Source organism: Schistocerca gregaria, chromosome 4 (assembly GCF_023897955.1).
Source record: "Schistocerca gregaria isolate iqSchGreg1 chromosome 4, iqSchGreg1.2, whole genome shotgun sequence".
NCBI classification, from domain to species: Eukaryota; Metazoa; Arthropoda; class Insecta; order Orthoptera; family Acrididae; genus Schistocerca; species Schistocerca gregaria.
In genome coordinates, this window is record NC_064923.1 from 599573666 (window position 1) to 599588695 (window position 15030).

Below are 15030 nucleotides of genomic sequence, written 5' to 3' on the forward strand. Positions count from 1 at the left end.
AAAAGAATGCCCTGGGGGTAGTTCAAGAAATAATGAAACAGTTATCCAATAATTTTCATTTTATTTTATGTAATACTGTCCATAGGACCAGAACTGCATTCAATCCTACTGCTGATGGTTAACCCAGATTTCAATTCAGATTAATTTTTCTTAAAGTTTCAATAAGCATAATAATTTTTTGTTTTGTTTTTAACGGTAGAATCCAGGTTCTTTAACATAAGTTTGATTTTCTTGAACGACTTCAAACACAAATCATGACTAGTTTAGATTTCATTATGTATCTTAATTGACATTGCAAGATGCACCATGATCTATTGTTGTTGTGGCCTTCAGTCCAGAGGCATATTTCATGCAGGTCTCCATGCTACTCTATCCTGTGCAAGCTTCTTCATCTCCGAGTAACTACTGCAACCTACTTCCTTCTGAATATGTTTAGTATATTCATCTCTTGGTCTCCTTCTACAATTTTTACCCTCCACGCTTCCCTCCAATACTAAACTGGTGATCCCTTGATGCCTCAGAAAGTGTCCAACCAGTCAAATCCCTTCTTATAATCAGGTTGTGCCGCAAATTCTTCTTTTCTCTGATTCTATTCACTACTTCCCAATTAATTACGTGATCTACCCATACAATCTTCAGCGTTCTTCTATAGCACCACATTACGAAAGCTTCTATTCTCTTCTTGTCTAAACTATTCATCGTCCATGTTTCGCTTCCGTACATGGCTACATTCCATACAAATACTTCCAGAAAGAACTTACTGACACTTAAATCCATACTCTATGTCAACAAATTTCTCTTCTTCAGAAATGCCTTTCTTGCCATTGCCAGCCTACGTTTTACATCCTGCCGACTTCGACCATCATTAGTTATTTTGCTCCCCAGATAGCGAAACTCATCTGCTACTTTAAGTGTCTCATTTCCTGATCTAATTCCTTCAGCATCACCTGATTTAGTTCGACTACATTCCATTATTCTGTTTTGCTTTTGTTTATGTTCATGTTATATCAGCGTTTCAAGACGCTGCCCATTCCATTCAACTGCTCTTCCAGGTCCTTTGCTGTCTCTGACAGAATTACAATGTCATCGGCAAACCTCAAAGTTTTTGTATTATCTCCATGGATTTTAATACCTACTCCGAATTTTTCTTTTGTATCCTTTACTGCATGCTCAATATACAAATTGAATAACATCGGGGATAGGCTACAACCCTGTCTCACTCCCTTCCCAACCGCTGCTTCCCTTTCATGCCCTCGACTCTTATAACTGCCATCCTGTTTCTATACAAACTTAAATAGCCTTTCGGTCCCCGTATTTGACCCCAGCCACCTTCAGAATTTGAAAGAGAGTATTCTAGTCAAATTGTCAAAAGCTTTCTCTAAGTTTACAAATACTAGAAATGTAGGTTTGCCTTTCCTTTATCTATTTCCTAAGACATGTCGTAGGGTCAGTATTTTCTCACGTGTTCCAACATTTCTCAGGAATCCGAACTAATCTTTCCCGAGGTCGGATTCTACCAGTTTTCCCATTCGTCTGTAAAGAATTCGTGTTAGTATTTTGCAGCCGTGACTTCTAAACTGATACTTTGGTAAGTATCACACCTGTCAATACCTGCTTTCTTTGGGATTCTTGAAGTCTGAGGATATGTCACCTGTCCCATACATTTTGCTCACCAGATGGTAGAGTTTTGTCATGGTTGGCTCTCGCAAGGCTATCAGTAGATCCAATGGAATGTTGTCTACTCCCGGGCCTTTTTTGTCTTAGGTCTTTGAATGCTCTGTCAAATTCTTCACACAGTTTCATATCTCCCATTTCATCCTCATCTACGTCTTCTTCCACTTCCATAATATTGTCCTCAAGTACATCACCCTTGTATAGACCCTCTATACATTCCTTCCACGTTGCTGCTTTCCCTTCTTTACTTAGGACTGGTTTTCCATCTGCGCTCTTGATATTCATATAGGTGGTTCTCTTTTCTCTAAAGGTCTCTTTATTTTTCCTTTATGGAGTATCTATCTTACCGCTAGTGATATATGCCTCTACATCCTTACATTTGTTCCCTAGCCATCCTTGGTTAGCCTGTCGATCTCATTTTTGAGACGTTTGTATTCTTTTTCTCCTGCTTCATTTACTGCATTTTTATACTTCCTCTTTTCATCAATTAAATTCAATATTTCTTCTGTTACCCAAGGATTTCTACTAGCCCTTGTCTTTTTACCTACTTGATCCTCTGCTGCTTTCACTATTTCATCTCTGAAAGCTACCCATTCTTCTTCTACTGTATTTCTTTCCCCTGTATTTGACAGTGGGTCCCTAACTCTCTCTGAAACTCCCTACAACCTCTGGTTCTTTCAGTTCATCCAGGTCCCATCTTCTTAAATTCCTACCTTTTTGTAGTTTCTTCAGCTTTAGTCTACAGTTCATAACGAATAAATTGTGGTAAGAGTTCACATCTGACCCTGGAAATGTCTTAGAATTTAAAATGTATTTCCTAAATCTCTGTCTTACCATTATATAATATATCTGTAATCTTCCGGTGTCTCCAGCCCTCTTCCACGTATACAACCTTCTTTCATGATTTCTTGATTAAGTTGTGCTCTGTGCAGATTGTACCAGGTGGCTTCCTCTTTCATTCCTTACCCCCAGTCCACATTCACCTACTACTTTTCCTTATCTTCCTTTCCCTACTATAGACTTCCAGACCCCCATGACTATCAAATTTTCGTCTCCCTTCACTATCTGAATAATTTCTTTTATTTCATCATACATTTCTTCATTCTCATCATCCTCTGCGGAGCTAGTTTGTACATAAACTTGTACAACTGTGGTAGGCGTGGGCTTCGTTTCTGCCTTGGCTACAATAATACGTTCACTATGCTGTTCGTAGTAGCTTATCAGCGCTCCTACTTTTTTATTCATTATTAAACCTATTCCTGCATTACCCCTATTTGATTTACTTTTTATAACTCTGGTTATTCACCTGACCAGAAGTCTTGTTCCTCCTGCCACCGAACTTCACTATTTCCCACTATATCTAACTTTAACCTATCCATTTCCGTTTTTAAATTTTCTAACCTACCTGCCCGATTAAGAGATCTGACATTCCACGCTCCGATCCGTAGAACGCCAGTTTTATTTTTTATTTTTTTATTCTCTCCTGATAATGACGTCCTCCTGAGTAGGCCCCTCCCGGAGATCCGAATGGGGGACTATTTTACCTCCGGAATATTTTACCCAAGAGGACGTCATCATTATTTCACCGTATAGTAAAGATGCATGCCCTCGGAAAAAATTACGGCCGTAGTTTCCCCTTGCTTTCAGCCGTTCGCAGTACCAGCAAAGCAAGGCCGTTTTGGTTAATGTTACAAGGCCAGATCAGTCAATCATCCAGACCGTTACCACTGCAACTACTGAAAAGGCTTCTGCTCCTCTTCAGGAACCACACGTTTGTCTGGCCTCTCAACAGGTACGCCTCCGTTGTGGTTACATCTACGGTACGGCTATCTGTATCGCTGAGGCACCCAAGCCTCTCCACCAACGGCAAGGTCCATGGTTGATGTGTATTAAGGTGTGAATTTCTTTTGAACTTGAAATAGAGTCTGTATTTAGCTAACCTGAATGGCAGATAAGCCAGTTAATTTTTGTGCGTCTAATGTTGTCCTCGCGACGTTTTGCAATAATGTACATATAAAGAATTAGTGTACGCATTAACCGACTATACAAGTGTGTCAAGTGACGTGAGGTAACGTTTCCGTTCAATAAACAATGAACCAACAGTGCTACCTCAGTGGTGTTAGTCAAAAACGTGACAGTGACAGCGAGACTAGCCGTTGAGTACGACGCATTTAGAACTGCAGCGCAGCAAATGTGTCAACACTTGCGGGGAGGACTGTTACACTGTGAGCGGAGCGGCGTTCCGTGAACTGTTAACGGCGTAGAGCGCACTATTAATAAATATGCAAACGTTTTAAACTGGAATAAACATTTCTGCGGCAAATAGGACAGTGGAAATACTTTCTGCCGCTGTAAGGCTTTAATATGTTTAAAAGCAGTGCAAACTGTGAAATTAAGTTTCGTGCGTTAAGATCAGTGAAGTAATGAGATTCTGTAAGCTACTTCCTGAACCGGATAAACTGGCGATAGGTCTACAAAGACTTGACATAGAACATGAAAATCTTCACAGACATATCTGCCACACATATTATGTACGACAGTATACTAATTTGTAAGATCTTTCCAGCGGATATTAAGCTATGAATGAATTCTGATGCCGCTATGGAAAATTTTCGTCTTCGCAATTGTGGTCGTGTTGCTGACAAAGCCTCCAGAAAACATTGGTGAGTTCCTGCAGCTCATCCGTAGGCTGCGTTCCTGATCACTGCACACTCATCGTCATCGGCTGCCTGCGGCGAGTTTGCTGTCCAACGGACGGCGCCTCAACCACCGGTGGGCGCCGCCGATCACACTCAGGTCATCGATAACTCCCGCCATCGACCACATAGCGGTCATCGACACCACAAACCGGTGAGCTCATTCCGGCCATTAAAGCCACTCACCAACGACCGCATCTAGCCATTCACGACGCCTGCTACCGACACGACAACTTCGATGTTTCAATTGCTGTCAGTTTATTAATGAGTATGCGACGAACTCACACGATAGCTGGTATGTATAACCTCTAAACATTAATGTCTTAAGAAACAAATAACAGAACTTTAGCAGCAAGGACAATGATTGCCAGTGCCAGTGAGTACCGTACTTTTTCCTTGCAATGAAGTGAATTTGGTTTGGTGGTAAGTTCATATGGGACCAAACTGCTGAGGTCATCGGTCCCTAGGCTTACACACTGCTTAATCTAACTTTAACAAAATTACGCTAAAGACAACATACACACCCATGCCCGAGGGAGCACTCGAACCACCGACGGGCGGAGCCTAGCCGTGCGAACCGTGTCAAGGCGCCACAGACCACGCGGCTACCCCGCGCGGCGAAGTGAATTACTAGAAATCTTGCATATTACCTCATACACATTAAATGATATCTTGTGTCGGTGTGCACCGAGCACTTTTCTGTACAAAGTGATATCTGGACCTCAAATATTGAACTTTAAATATGCATCCACATACAATCAAACTATAATTTGTATTAGTACACAATGAACGAATGATAAATAGTCATTAATAATAAACACTTGAAGGATTTAATTCTTGTGCTAAAGAGCATTGAACAGTTAATAAATGAACGAATGAATAATATCATTTGATTTGCATATCCATGTTGAAATGTGTTACGGGGCACCCAGTAACTTGAACATTTATTGCATTCCTATTGGACTACTGTTTATTTGATGTAAACTTGTAATATGATGACGCTTTTTTTTTGTTTCTTAACTGACTAAATGTTAACTGCCATACTGCGTAAGTCAAATATAATATCGTACACGAAATTATAATTAAATCAAGACCCTAAGCTGTCGACAAGCGTTGATATACACTCCTGGAAATTGAAATAAGAACACCGTGAATTCATTGTCCCAGGAAGGGGAAACTTTATTGACACATTCCTGGGGTCAGATACATCACATGATCACACTGACAGAACCACAGGCACATAGACACAGGCAACAGAGCATGCACAATGTCGGCACTAGTACAGTGTATATCCACCTTTCGCAGCAATGCAGGCTGCTATTCTCCCATGGAGACGATCGTAGAGATGCTGGATGTAGTCCTGTGGAACGGCTTGCCATGCCATTTCCACCTGGCGCCTCAGTTGGACCAGCGTTCGTGCTGGACGTGCAGACTGCGTGAGACGACCCTTCATCCAGTCCCAAACATGCTCAATGGGGGACAGATCCGGATATCTTGCTGGCCAGGGTAGTTGACTTACACCTTCTAGAGCACGTTGGGTGGCACGGGATACATACGGACGTGCATTGTCCTGTTGGAACAGCAAGTTCCGTTGCCGGTCTAGGAATGGTAGAACGATGGGTTCGATGACGGTTTGGATGTACCGTGCACTATTCAGTGTCCCCTCGACGATCATCAGAGGTGTACGGCCAGTGTAGGAGATCGCTCCCCACACCATGATGCCGGGTGTTGGCCCTGTGTGCCTCGGTCGTATGCAGTCCTGATTGTGGCGCTCACCTGCACGGCGCCAAACACGCATACGACCATCATTGGCACCAAGGCAGAAGCGACTCTCATCGCTGAAGACGACACGTCTCCATTCGTCCCTCCATTCACGCCTGTCGCGACACCACTGGAGGCGGGCTGCACGATGTTGGGGCGTGAGCGGAAGACGGCCTAACGGTGTGCGGGACCGTAGCCCAGCTTCATGGAGACGGTTGCGAATGGTCCTCGCCCATACCCCAGGAGCAACAGTGTCCCTAATTTGCTGGGAAGTGGCGGTGCGGTCCCCTACGGCACTGCGTAGGATCCTACGGTCTTGGCGTGCATCCGTGCGTCGCTGCGGTCCGGTCCCAGGTCGACGGGCACGTGCACCTTCCGCCGACCACTGGCGACAACATCGATGTACTGTGGAGACCTCACGCCCCACGTGTTGAGCAATTCGGCGGTACGTCCACCCGGCCCCCCGCATGCCCACTATACGCCCTCGCTCAAAGTCCGTCAACTGCACATACGGTTCACGTCCACGCTGTCGCGGCATGCTACCAGTGTTAAAGACTGCGATGGAGCTCCGTATGCCACGGCAAACTGGCTGACACTGACGGCGGCGGTGCACAAATGCTGCGCAGCTAGCGCCATTCGACGGCCAACACCGCGGTTCTTGGTGTGTCCGCTGTGCCGTGCGTGTGAACATTGCTTGTACAGCCCTCTCGCAGTGTCCGGAGCAAGTATGGTGTGTCTGACACACCGGTGTCAATGTGTTCTTTTTTCCATTTCCAGGAGTGTACATCAACTGGGACTGTTGAAAATGTGTGCCCCGACCGGGACTCGAACCCGGGATCTCCTGCTTACATGGCAGATGCTCTATCCATCTGAGCCACCGAGAGCACAGAGGACAGTGAACCTGCAGGGATTTATCCCCTGCACGCTACCCGTGAGACCCACATTCCCAACTTAATGTCCACACACTACATAAGTAGTGCCCCTGCCCATTACTCTCATTACTCGCGGCAGACAATCGTACCGAGTTCTGCAAGAATTTGGGCAATGCGTGTGCATGCAGAACAGAAGAAGAAGGTCAATGGCTGGTTAGCGTTAACTGTATGAAGATGGTATCTGTTCTTTCGCACATATCGAAAAGAACAGATACCATCTTCATATAGTTAAGGCTAACGAGCCATTGACCTTCTTCTTCTGTTCTGCATGCACACGCATTGCCCAAATTCTTGCAGGACTCCGTACGATTGTCTGCCGCGAGTAATGAGAGTAATGGGCAGGGGCACTACTTATGTAGTGTGTGGACATTTAGTTGGGAATGTGGGTCTCACGGGTAGCGTGCAGGGGATAAATCCCTGCAGGTTCACTGTCCTCCGTGCTCTCGGTGGCTCAGATGGATAGAGCATCTGCCATGTAAGCAGGAGATCCCGGGTTCGAGTCCTGGTTGTGGCACACATTTTCAACTGTCCGAAAGAACTGTTACCATCTTCAAATAGCGTATACTATTTTCAAGAATCACAAGAGGAGGAGATATGTTCGAAGAGGCCGGATGATGCGAGAAGATTTCAGTTGGGTTACATCACGGCCAGGCAGAGAATCCGAAATCAGGTACTGGATTGCAAGGCACACCCAGGAGCAGCTATAGACTCAACTCACTATGTAATAGTACTGAAGAATAGGCTGAAGTTTAAGAGACTAGTCAGGAAGAATACATACGCAAAGAAACGGATGAAGTACTAGGAACGACGAGATATGCTTGAAGTTCTCTAAGGCTATATATAGATAGAGAATGAGGAATAGCAGAGTAGGCAGTGCAGCTGAAGAGAAAGGACATCTTTAAAAATGGCAGTCATAGAAGTTTGAAAGAAAAACATAGATACAAAGAAGATAACTGCGAAGAAACCATGGGTAACAGAACAAATACTTTAGTTGATCAATGAAAGAGGGTAGTAGAAAAATGTTTAGGGAAATGCAGGAACGTAGAAATACATTGCTGAGGAATGAAATAAACAGGAAGTGCAGGGAAGCTAAGACGAGATGGCTGCATGACAAATGTGAAGAAATTGAAAAAGAAATGACTGTCGGAAGGACTGACTCGCAAATAGGAAAGTCAAAATAACCTTCGGCGAAATTAAAAGCAAAGGGTGGTAACAAGAGTGCAACAGGAATTCCTCTTTTGATGCAGAGGAGAGAGCAGATAGGTGGAAAAAGTACACTGATGGCCTCCATGAGGGGGAAGGTATGTATCGTGTGAAAGAACAAGAAACAGGAGTCAATTTAGAAGAGACAGGGGATCCAGTACTAGAATCAGAATTTTAGAACACTTTGGAGGACTTAAGATCAAATAAGGCAGAAGGGATGGATAACATTCCATCACAGTTTCTGAAATCATTGGGAGAAGTGGCAGAAAAACTACTATTCACATTGGTGTGTAGAATGTATGAGTCTGGCGACATACCTTATGACTTTCGGAAAAATATCGTCCACACAATTCCGAAAAATGCAAGAGCTAACAAGAGCGAGAATTATCGAACTATCAGTTTACATGGTGACAATTATTGAACGATATGAAAAAAACGTAAATTAGTTACAAACTATGGCGAGCATACACTGTTTTTCAACATTTAAACGACAGATATTCGGATTTAGGTTATAACATGTTCCATTTGCCTGCCATCATTGGCGATGATGTGGCGCAGACGAATAGCGAAACTTTGCATCGGCCGCTGAAGTGTCGGACCATCGATGCTGTCGATGGCCTCTTGAATGGTTTTCAGCGCAGCAATGGTTTTGGGGTTATTCGTGTACACCTTGTCTTTAATATAGCCTCACAAAAAGGAGTCGCATGTGTTCAGATCCGAAGAATATAGCGGCCAATAGAGGCCAATGCCAATGGCCTCTGGGTACCCCAGAATGAGGTCCCTAAAGTGCTTCTCCAGGACATCTAGCACTCTCCTGCTTCGGTGGGGTCAAGCACCGTTTTACATGAACCACATCTTGTCGAAATCAGGCTCACTTTGGATAATGGGGGTGAAATCATCTTCCAAAACCTTCACGTACCGTTCAGTAGCCATCAAGGAATATCGCACCGATTATGCCGTGACTGGACATTGTACGCCATACAGTCTCCAGTTTAGGGTGAAAAGACTTCTTGATCGCGAAGAGCGGATTCTCAGTCTCCCAGATGCACCAATTTTGTTTATTGACGAACCCATCCAAATGAAGGTGGGCTTCTGCGCTAAACCATAACATTCGCATGCGGATACGAATTCTCATCATGCTCCACAACCAACTGTGCAGTTTGAACGCCCAAACGCAAATTGTTCAGAAGTTATGACGATTTTATTGCATAGTGTTCAATAACAGTCACCCTGTAATCGCTCATGCATCCAAGTTGCTGGCAAGAATAACATACAGAATGAAAAAGAAAACCGAGGATGTGTTAGATGACGATCGGTTTGGCTTTAGGAAAGGCAAAGCCACCAGAGAGGCAATTCTGACGTCGCGGTTGACAATGACTAAGGAAAAAGCAAGACACGTTCATAGGTTTTGTCGTCCTGGAAAAAGCGTTCGACAATGTAAAGTGGTGCTAGATGTTCGAAATTCGGAGAAAAATAGCGCTAGGGAGGGATGTGTAATGTACAATATGTACAAGAGCCAAGAGGGAATAATACGAATGGACGACCAAGAACGAAATGCTCGGATTAAAAAGAGTGTAAGACAGGGGTGCAGTCTTTTGCCCCTGCTGTTCAATCTGTACATCGAAGAAGTAGTGATGAAAATAAAAGAACGGTTCAGGAATGGACTAAAACTCAAGGTGAGAAGATATCAATGGTACTATTCACTGATGACATTGCTATCCTGAGTGAAAGTGAAGAAGAATTACATGATATGCTGAATGGAATGAACAGTCTACAGAATATGGATTGAGAGTAAATCGAAAGAAACGAAATAAATGAGAAGTAGCAGAAATGCAAATAGCGGGGAACTTAACATCGGGGTTGATGGTCACAAGTAACTGAAAATAAAGAATTCTACAACCTAGGCAGCAAAGCAACCAATGATGGAAGGAGCAAGGAGAGCATCAAAAGCAGACTAGCACTGGCAAAAAGGCCATTCCTGGCCAGGAGAAGTCTACTAGTATCAACATGGACCTTAATTTGAGGAAGAAATTTCTGAGAATGTACGTTTGGAGCACTGCAATGTATGGTAGTGAATCACTGTGGGAAAAACGGAAAAGAAGAAAATCGAAACATTTGAGATGTGCTATAGACGATGCTGAAAACTATGTGGACTGATAAGGTAAGGAATGAGGAGACTCTGTGCAGAAAGAGGAAAGGAATATGTGGAAAACACTGACAAGGAGAAGGGACAGGATGATAAGACATCTGTTAAGTCATCAGGGTTTCCATGGTACTGGAGGGAGCCGTAGAGGGCAAAAACTATAGAGAAAGACAGAGACTGGAATAGAACCAGCATATGACTGAGGACGTAGGTTGCAAGTGCTACTCTGAGATGAAGAGGTTGGCACAGGAGAGGATTACGTGGTAGGACGCATCAAACCAGTCAGAAGACTGATAACTCAAAAAAGAATTCTTTTATAGTATACGGAAAAAGTGAATTTCTCCTGTTCTTATTCAGAACCTCTCCCTCCCGGTGGAAATATTTAACTAAAAATAATTATTTAAAGAGATTTGTGTAGAAGTTGTCTGACTCTATTTTTGTCGTAATGGCGCACAGGTGGCCAAAACGTGGAATTTAATTAAAATATTAATAGGGCTTCACCCCAAGTTAACATTACAAATTCTTTGAATACTGATAATAATTTTCAAGCATTAATATTAACAAAGTTCATTTTATCAGAATTTTTATGGAATTCCGTGGATAGATTTAACTGCAGTAGGCAGCAAGGCTTAGTTTTGCTTCACGAAATCACATAACGTTAGCGACAGCTCCGGACGGTGCACAAGCCCCTCCCAATCACCCCCCTCTACACGAATCCATATCGTAAGCTCCGAGCGTGGTCTGCCGCATGTTCCAACATCAAAGTTGTTCGTATCACAGATATGCCAGTCATAACAAGGGAGAAAATCAGTAGTTAGTACGAAATACAGTTTTTCCGGTACCATTGCGAAAAGAATTGGAAATATGTTCATTGAAAATGCGAGTTGAAAAATCATCAATAAGAATGAAAAATAAAAATGGCATCCACACTGTCTTTTTTATTTCATGAGCTTTTATCTGCACTATATCAAAAAATCTGATATTTGTTAACTGCAGTGAGCGTAAATTTCCGTCACCTCACATAGTGTAAGAAGTTCTGTTGGGAAATATTAATTGGTAGTATCGCCGAGGATGCTGTGCTTTATCTCGATTGTCTAAGATCAATGTTGTGCGTAAAGAAGCCAAAGTCGATGTCTTGGTTTGTTTCTGATTACCTCATAAAGACGAAAGAATATAAGAGTGGGATAATGTAGAAATGCGTAATGCAAGCAGTCAGATATTTATACAGTGACATTCTTCATTAATATTTGCCTGTGTAATGGGTGAATTGTTACTTGTGTACTCTTATGACTGCTTGCTTATAGCAGACACGAGATTACTTTGAGTTCTTCTTCAGTGTTTCAGAGCTTTAGAGTTGCCTATTGTTAAACATATGTACATAATTTCGTCAGTGTCATTCCAACACATGTTATCGTACTTTAATGTCTGTTCGATATCAGTTTTGACAGCAGTTGGCCACAACAATCAAGATTAGGTACCTTGTGTATGATAACTTTATTGAGAGTGCACATCTATGTTTCATTTTGACAGTATTACACAAACTGCCAAGAAGTACTAACAGCACAACACTGCTAGTATGAACAACCGCGGTAAAACAAAAAAACGTCGAAAAAAACCACGACTGCGACGAGGACTACCAAAGATCATATTGATGCGTTCTTGGTTGGTGCTGCGAGGCGTAGGTGTGGAGGGGGATAAATGGGCGGGGCTTGTACAAATGTCCGGGGCTATCGCTAACGTTTCCTACGATATCTTTCAGTTTGAGATTAAATTTATCTCTAACAAGGAAATGCTTAACCTAGAATGAACCCAGTGATATATATACCAATGACATTATTTATCGTGAATACAAATCCTTACGCAACGTAGGTAGTTATATCGTCTCTCTCTTCGCAACAATTTATTTAATGGGCAACAGCAGTAATATTTTCAAGCTACTTCTGATTATCTTTGAGCTGGCCGCGAGTTTAGGTAACGTAATTAAGCCTTTACAAGCAAAACTGTACCCTTCTTACTAATATTTATGCCTGCGTAGCAACTTTGATTATTGTCAGCGTAAATGTAAGCCGCATTTAAGAGCATGCAGAATACACGCTATGCCAACAGTGTATTAAGTATCTTTTACCTTTTTCCCAAAAATTCCGACCACATCTTACATTAAAATCTAAACAATTTAATACCAAAGAAGAGAGAGGCACGATATAAATCCTGACGCAGCATCTTGGAATGCATCGTGTTAGCGCCAACTTCGTCCCAGGGCTCCTGAGTCAACACCAGAAAGACTGCTTCGCAATCTGTGAAGAGCTTGTGGATCGCACAAATGAGAACAAGATGCCCCTTAGGAGAATCATAAGTGGTGACGAGACGTTAGTCTACGGTTATGATGTTGAAGCCGAGGTTCAATCTTCACAATGGATCGGGGAAGGTCCTCCAAGAGAAAAATGCTCGAGACAACTTTGAAGGATTAGTTGTCACTCGTTGGTACCACGGGGACAAATTGTTAATCTATGGGACTATCGGGACGTGCTACGACGCTTGCGAGAAAACTTTGGGAACCGGCCTGAAATATGGCGAAACAGTTCATGGCTCTTGGATCACCCGCATATTCATCCCTGTTGGCGCGGGACAATTACACGAAAAACGAAATCACTGTGTTGTCTCATACTCCTGTGGACTATTTTCTATTTCCAAAGTTGAAAACCCCTTTGAAATGACGAAGATTGGCAACGATAGACGAGATAAAAAAATTCGCAGACGGCACTTCGCACGATCCAAACAGGAGGCGTTCTAAGACGGCTTCCAAAAGCGGAAACGGCGTTGGGAGATGTGTATCAACTGTGGAGAAGAGTATTTCGAAGGAGACAATGCACAATAAGTAAAAGGAAAGCGTAGAAAATGTTTGTGAAAAAAAAGTTCCCGAATTTTTTGAACAGTCCTCGTATAATTTCGGGTAAAAATGAACATTTATTGCTTCGGTAACTTAACTAATACGCTTGTTAATATAATAAAATGTGACAATTGTTGGATCCTGATATATATCTAGTTCCATACTTGATAAATACCGTCGGCTCTAAGCGCTACAGTCTGGAACCGCGGGACCGCTACAGTCGCAGGTTCGAATCCTGCTTCGGGAATGGATGTGTGTGATGTCCTTAGGTTAGTTAGGTTTAAGTAGTTCTAAGTTCTAGGGGACTGATGACCTCAGACGTTAAGTCCCACACAGCTCAGAGCCATTTGAATCATTTTTCAACTTGACAAATTTTAAATCGTGGTGCTGAGGCCGCTACTAATTTCTTGGATTACAGAACGGGAATAATCAAAGGATGTGTTGAAAATACGCTCACTTAACATCCGCATGAAGTTGGTGATGTTTACACAGAGGAGAAAAAGAGAACAAAAGCTCTAAACCATGACCACTCGTGGCTAGCAAAGAGATGCTTCTCCACGAGAAATGAATACGTAAAGTTAGTGTTGATATACGCGAACGGAAATCATGAGCTAAGAAACACATTCAATATACACTGAAGCGCCAAAGAAACTAGTATAGGCATCCATATTCAAATACAGAAATAGGTAAACAGGCAGAATACGGCGCTGCGGTCCGCAACGCCTATATAATACAAGTGTCTGGCGCAGTTGACAGATCGGTTACTCCTGCTACAGTGGCAGGTTATCAAGATTTAAGTTAGTTTGAACGTGGTGTTATAGTCGGCGCAGTGGGGATTTTCCCGTACGACCATTTCACTAGCGTATCGTGGATATCAGCAATCCGGTAAAACATCAAATCTCCGACATCGCTGCGGCCGGAAAAAGATCCTGCAAGAACGCGACCAAAGACGACTGAAGAGAATCGTTCAACGTGACAGAAAGTGCAACCATTGCGCAAATTGCTCGCAGATTTCAATGCTGGGCCATCAGCAAACGTCAGCATGCGAAATATTCAACGAAGCATTATCCATATGGGCTTTAGGAGCCGGAGGCCCACTCGTCTACCCTTTATGACCACACGACACAAAGCTCTACGCCTCGCCTGGGCCCGTCAACACCGACACTGGACTGTTGATTAATGGAAACATGTTTGCATAGTCGGACGAGTCTCGTTTCGAATTGTATCAGGGGGATGGACGTCCACGGGTATGGAGACAACGTCATGAATACATGACCCCTGCATATCAGCAGAGGAGTGTTCAAACTGTTGGAGGCTCAGTAAAGGTGAGGGGCATGTGCAGTTGGAGTGATATGGGACCCTGGATACGTCTAGATACGACTCTGACAGGTGACACATACGTAAACATCCTGCCTGATCACGTGCATACATTCATTACCATTGTGGATTTCGACGGACTTGGGCAACTCCAGCAGGACGGTGTGATACACGTCCAGAATTGCTACAGAGTGCCTCAAGGAACACTCTTCCGAGCTTAAACACTTCCGCTGGCCACCAAACTCCCCAAACATGAACATTATTGAGCATATCTGGGATGCCCTGCAACGTGCTGTTCAGAAGAGATCTCCATCCCTTCATACTCTTACAGATTTATGGATAGCTCTGGAGGATTCATAATGCCAGTTCTCTCAAGCACTACTTCAGACGTTAGTCGAGTATATGCACGTCATGTTC

The 15030-nt window shown here is 43.2% G+C and overlaps 1 non-coding gene across 1 annotated transcript; it reads right to left on the bottom strand.

Moving 5' to 3' along the window:
• Positions 1 to 6941: 6941 nt before the first annotated feature.
• Trnat-ugu (transfer RNA threonine (anticodon UGU)) lies at positions 6942 to 7016 on the bottom strand. The gene has a single exon. It is a non-coding gene; the product is annotated as a tRNA-Thr (tRNA).
• Positions 7017 to 15030: the final 8014 nt, after the last annotated feature.